The 4502-nt window shown below is 35.6% G+C and overlaps 1 long non-coding RNA gene across 1 annotated transcript; it reads right to left on the bottom strand.

Moving 5' to 3' along the window:
* Nucleotides 1-2078: 2078 nt before the first annotated feature.
* LOC149205454 (uncharacterized) lies at nt 2079-2994 on the bottom strand. The gene is made up of 3 exons (XR_016251880.1): nt 2896-2994; nt 2440-2511; nt 2079-2141 (listed from the first exon to the last, which is right to left on the bottom strand). It is a non-coding gene; the product is annotated as an uncharacterized LOC149205454 (long non-coding RNA).
* Between the last annotated feature and the right edge of the window lie 1508 nt (nt 2995-4502).

The raw sequence follows: 4502 nt of genomic DNA, 5'->3' as shown, positions 1-4502 counted from the left end.
TATTGGAACCTGGAGCAGTGACAGAAACAAGAACCCAATAGCTACGAAATCGATCAATTTAAGAGTATCTCATCAAGTGGAAGAACTTACCTGCTGAATATTCCATATGGGAGGACAAGAATTTTATACAGAAGCATCAAGAACTACTCAAGCGTTGAGGACAACACTTTTTGAAGGAGAGGGGCATGTTAGGCCCCTATACTACTAGTGTAACCCCTTATTGTTATTAGTACAACCCCCTTATTATATTGCTATACCCATGTAGTCCCCATATTGTTATTATTGTGCCCCAGAGTAACTCACTATTGTTATTATTGTGCCCTTACATTATTATTGTTATGTCGACTCTGATTATATTATGACCCCTTAGACTCCTATATATAGAAAGGAGGTATTTTCATTTGTATCATCTAAGAATTGTTCATTTGTGTAATGTAAAGGAGGTTGCCCCTTCGAAGAGGCTGATTTATAAGGCGTTCATCTATATTTTCTATCTTTTTGTGAGTTGGTTTCATAACAACCTAAGTAAGAAACACTTTACATAGATCACTAAGCATGGTCTAGCGACAATACAAAATGTTACATCGTCACAAACTTTTGGCTCATCACGATACATCACAAAGGTCTTCGTGAAGGAACAACTAATCATGTAACACTAGGCTCGAACATCAACTCAAAAATGTGTACAGGATCAACAAAAATGTTGGGGCAATCTGGTGAAGAAAATGTGGCCACCCTGACGCAAATCTGAGGGATAACATCCCCCTCCTCTCCCCTTCCCACAACAAAAAAAAGAACGAAAAAACAAAGTGCCTAACCTACCCTAAACCCTAATCCTAACCTATGTATAGATGGCCCCCTCTATTTGCCTCACACCTTTCTCGTTGAGATTTTGCAAGCTTATGAAATCTTTGGAGTTGTAGCGGATACTCAAGAGTATTGATTCAGAACAGTTCTAGGGCAGATTCAGAGTGCTTCTTGGGCTAATTTGGAGGTGTACTTGGGAGGAATTCGAGTATTTCTTGGGCTAACTCAGAGCTATCCTGAAACTTATTTGGATTTGACAGACTCCTGTACCCATTTGCCCTGAAGTGCTCATCAGTCATCACGAGCCAAGCTCTGGGTTCCTACTTGAGTCCCTACTGTGCCTTTTACAACTTACATATAAGGTGCATTTTCTTCTTTTAGCATGGACCCTTGGGGCTGTAGCATGAAGACTAAAGCTCCATTTAGAAAGGAACTGTTGGCATTCCCCTGATAAATCGTTCATTTGAACTAAGATGCCACCACTAAAACCAACTTGCTTGTCTTCATTTTACGTCATAATCAATGCCTAACTTCTGTGCAAAAGCTTTTACTACTAGTGGTTATATGGTCAGGTGTGGACTTATCTAATGTGTTTGATTGGGTACTGTTGAAGGCATAAAAATGAGCTTTGGAATAAGGCATCAATAACTTTCCCCAATGATGCAGGACTATCTACTGCATAGATAATATCATGGTTTGATCATCACATTCTTTGTAGTCAATTCAGTACATACGCATTGTACATTATCCCTCTAACTATTTTTCTATCGTGACATGTTTCAGGTGTTGAAAAATTGAACATCTAACATTCAACAATTTCTTCTATCCATGGGACAAAACTGTTGGGAGTTGGCACCTATTAATGTAGCTAAAGAGCGGGACCATAAGAAAAACGACTAGATTTATAGAAGCAATGTATAGTATATAAATTTGATTTCTAAATCAGATTCTATTAAAACCATTTGCAGTGCCATAATACATAACCAAATAACAATCACTATAGCCCAGTGGGCTATCTCGAGTGGTTTAATGCTTTGAGCTTCATGCAGAGGTCTTGGAGTCTATCTCCCAGACTAGCTGCCCCTATTTTGTGACTCAATTGATATTTCTCCTAGGTCCAACACTGTAATCAGCACCAACAGGTTAATGCTGGGTACCATCCATGAAATGCACAAAAGTTCCCAAGGTTTCTCTATGAAATTTTCCATGGAGAAAAGAAACAAAATAACAATTATTTCAGATGGCCAACAAGTGAAATGAAAAAAAAAAAAAAACCTTAATTTGGCATTCATTGTCTCACACCTCTTGCAGAGCCAAGATTTTCTCAGCCCATCCTACATGACAAATAAATGTCGAGGAATGAATGTTACAGAATATCATAATAGTGGCCTCGCAACATTAGTCTCACATGCGCTACAAACAAAAGAAAAAAAATTCTTGTTTGAAGTAATATTAACAAACAAAGTCAGGTGTGGTCCTTTAAATGTTGTTATTGTCGAGGTTTTATATGAATACACTCATGAAGTGTACATGCAAAATGTAAATTCAATCATTTCAATATGAATGAAATTACAGGTCTCTTTATGGAAAAAAATAAAATAAAATAGCAGACACGGAGTACAGATGGAATACATATTGATGCTGGTGCTGTAGCTTGAAATCTTTAACTAACTTAAGTAACACTCCAAGTATTTGCTCCAAAACCTGGAAGAAAAACAATAACCCACAGACATCAGAGATGTAAACAGAAAATAGTGCACAAACCAACAAACATATGGATGTCAAATAGAAATACAAATAAGATTTCAAATTTTAAATCTCCAACAACAACAAAAAATTACATTGCACGGTAAGGCACGTAAATTACATTGCACGATAAGACACATTTGAAATAACAACATAAAATCACAGAGATGTGAAATACAATTATCAAAATGTTTGAACGACTGAAAACTTGAAAAACAATAAGAAAAATTACATTGTGCACCGTCAGAAAAAATGTTTAAAACAAATTCTATAAAGTAATAAAGTCAGCTTTAGAAAATTCTACATACTGAATGCGAAAACTACATATTTGCATACAATTACATTGTAATATTCTGCAAACTTTCGATCTGCAGAATAAATATCCTCAAGTAATGCTGCTTCCTCCCTTTCAATCTCTTCAACAGTTGACTTAACTCTGTCACAATGAGCATGCTATGAGTAAAGTTCAGTAAGTCTCCATTGATGAAATAAATTAACAAAAGGTAGTCTAACCAAAGGAAAACATATATAAGCATGGATTTCCAACCACCATTTTTCACTAAAACACTTCACTTTACAAAAACTATTCAATTTATACATTTAAGTATTATGTGTGTAACAGGTTTTGTAGTTACAAGGTGCACATCATAGAGAATATAGCCTAGCAGAGTAAGTTACCTTAACCATATCATTCTGAAAAATAAAACATATATAATCATGGATTTCCAACCACCATTTTTCACTAAAACACTTCACTTTACAAAAACTATTCAATTTATACATTTAAGTATTATATGTGTGTAACAGGTTTTGTAGTTACAAGGTGCACATCATAGAGAATATAGCCTAGCAGAGTAAGTTACCTTAACCATATCATTCTGAAAAAGATAACCAAAAGTTCTTGCAGCATGATAGCAATATCAAATTCACACCAATAACTCGAAAAGAAATAATATTTAACTATTTGCATAACAACCCAAAAGAGTTAGATCCAATGGTGAAAATCGAGGAGTTTTTCAGCACTGGGCAACGTTAGATTCTCGTGATGGCCATTTACCCTGGAAGCCAGGGGGAAACCTTGAGGATGTGACCATATGTGTGGTTACACCCAAAGAGATTATATCAATGGTCTCATGACCCATGCACACATAAGTGGATCAAAGCCCACCCCATGTCCTCCTTTTATAAAAAGTCAAATCTTATTAGCATGATCAGATTTCAAGGGTTTCCTAGTAATAACCTAGATACCTTGAGACATAAGGAAACATATCGATAGGTATAAGGGTTTCAATTTCTTCACCAGAAATCTTCACATACAGGAAGACAAGGAAGTAGAAAAAGCAAAAGTCTCTAAAGTAGTCATCTACCATAGATTCTTGGTGTGCTGCAGTGGACCTACCCAGAAGAGACCTGTCTGCCTTCCATTCCTAAACAAACAAAATAGTAAAAGACATTGATGCTTTCATATATCATACATTCATTCAAAATGTACAGACACTACACTGTAGTGGTGACCCCATTTTGTCTCAAAATTGTCAACCAATCCCATCCTTCTTATATTTTTTAAAAACAATTTCCATATAATCCACATTTGGATTCATCCAGTTGGGGTTAACAATTTGATATAGGAGTTGTTTTTAGTGCAATATTTTGGACTTTCCGGTGTCAGAATCCGGCAGAAAAATTTGAGGTGAAATCTTGATTTGTGTTATTTAAACTGATTTTTTGACTGTATATATAGATTCAACGCCTTAAAAAACCTCTAGGGCACTTCTATTGTGCAGGGGTTACCCATCAAGCTTGTGATTTCAATAAATTCCTGCCAGATTTTAGAGAAATTAAACCTGAAAAACCCACTAAAAAACTTCCAAAAAATCTCACTAAAAACAACTTGTTTGATATATAAGCATATTCATCAGATTGAAATTTTGCATATTGAATCACATCCA

The sequence above is a fragment of the Pinus tabuliformis genome, chromosome 1_2 (assembly GCF_031772625.1).
Source record: "Pinus tabuliformis cultivar Carrire ecotype Pingquan chromosome 1_2, CPIR1, whole genome shotgun sequence".
Lineage (NCBI taxonomy): Eukaryota > Viridiplantae > Streptophyta > Pinopsida > Pinales > Pinaceae > Pinus > Pinus tabuliformis.
Note: the sequence above shows the minus strand (reverse complement) of the source record. Positions and strands in the feature narration are given on the sequence as shown.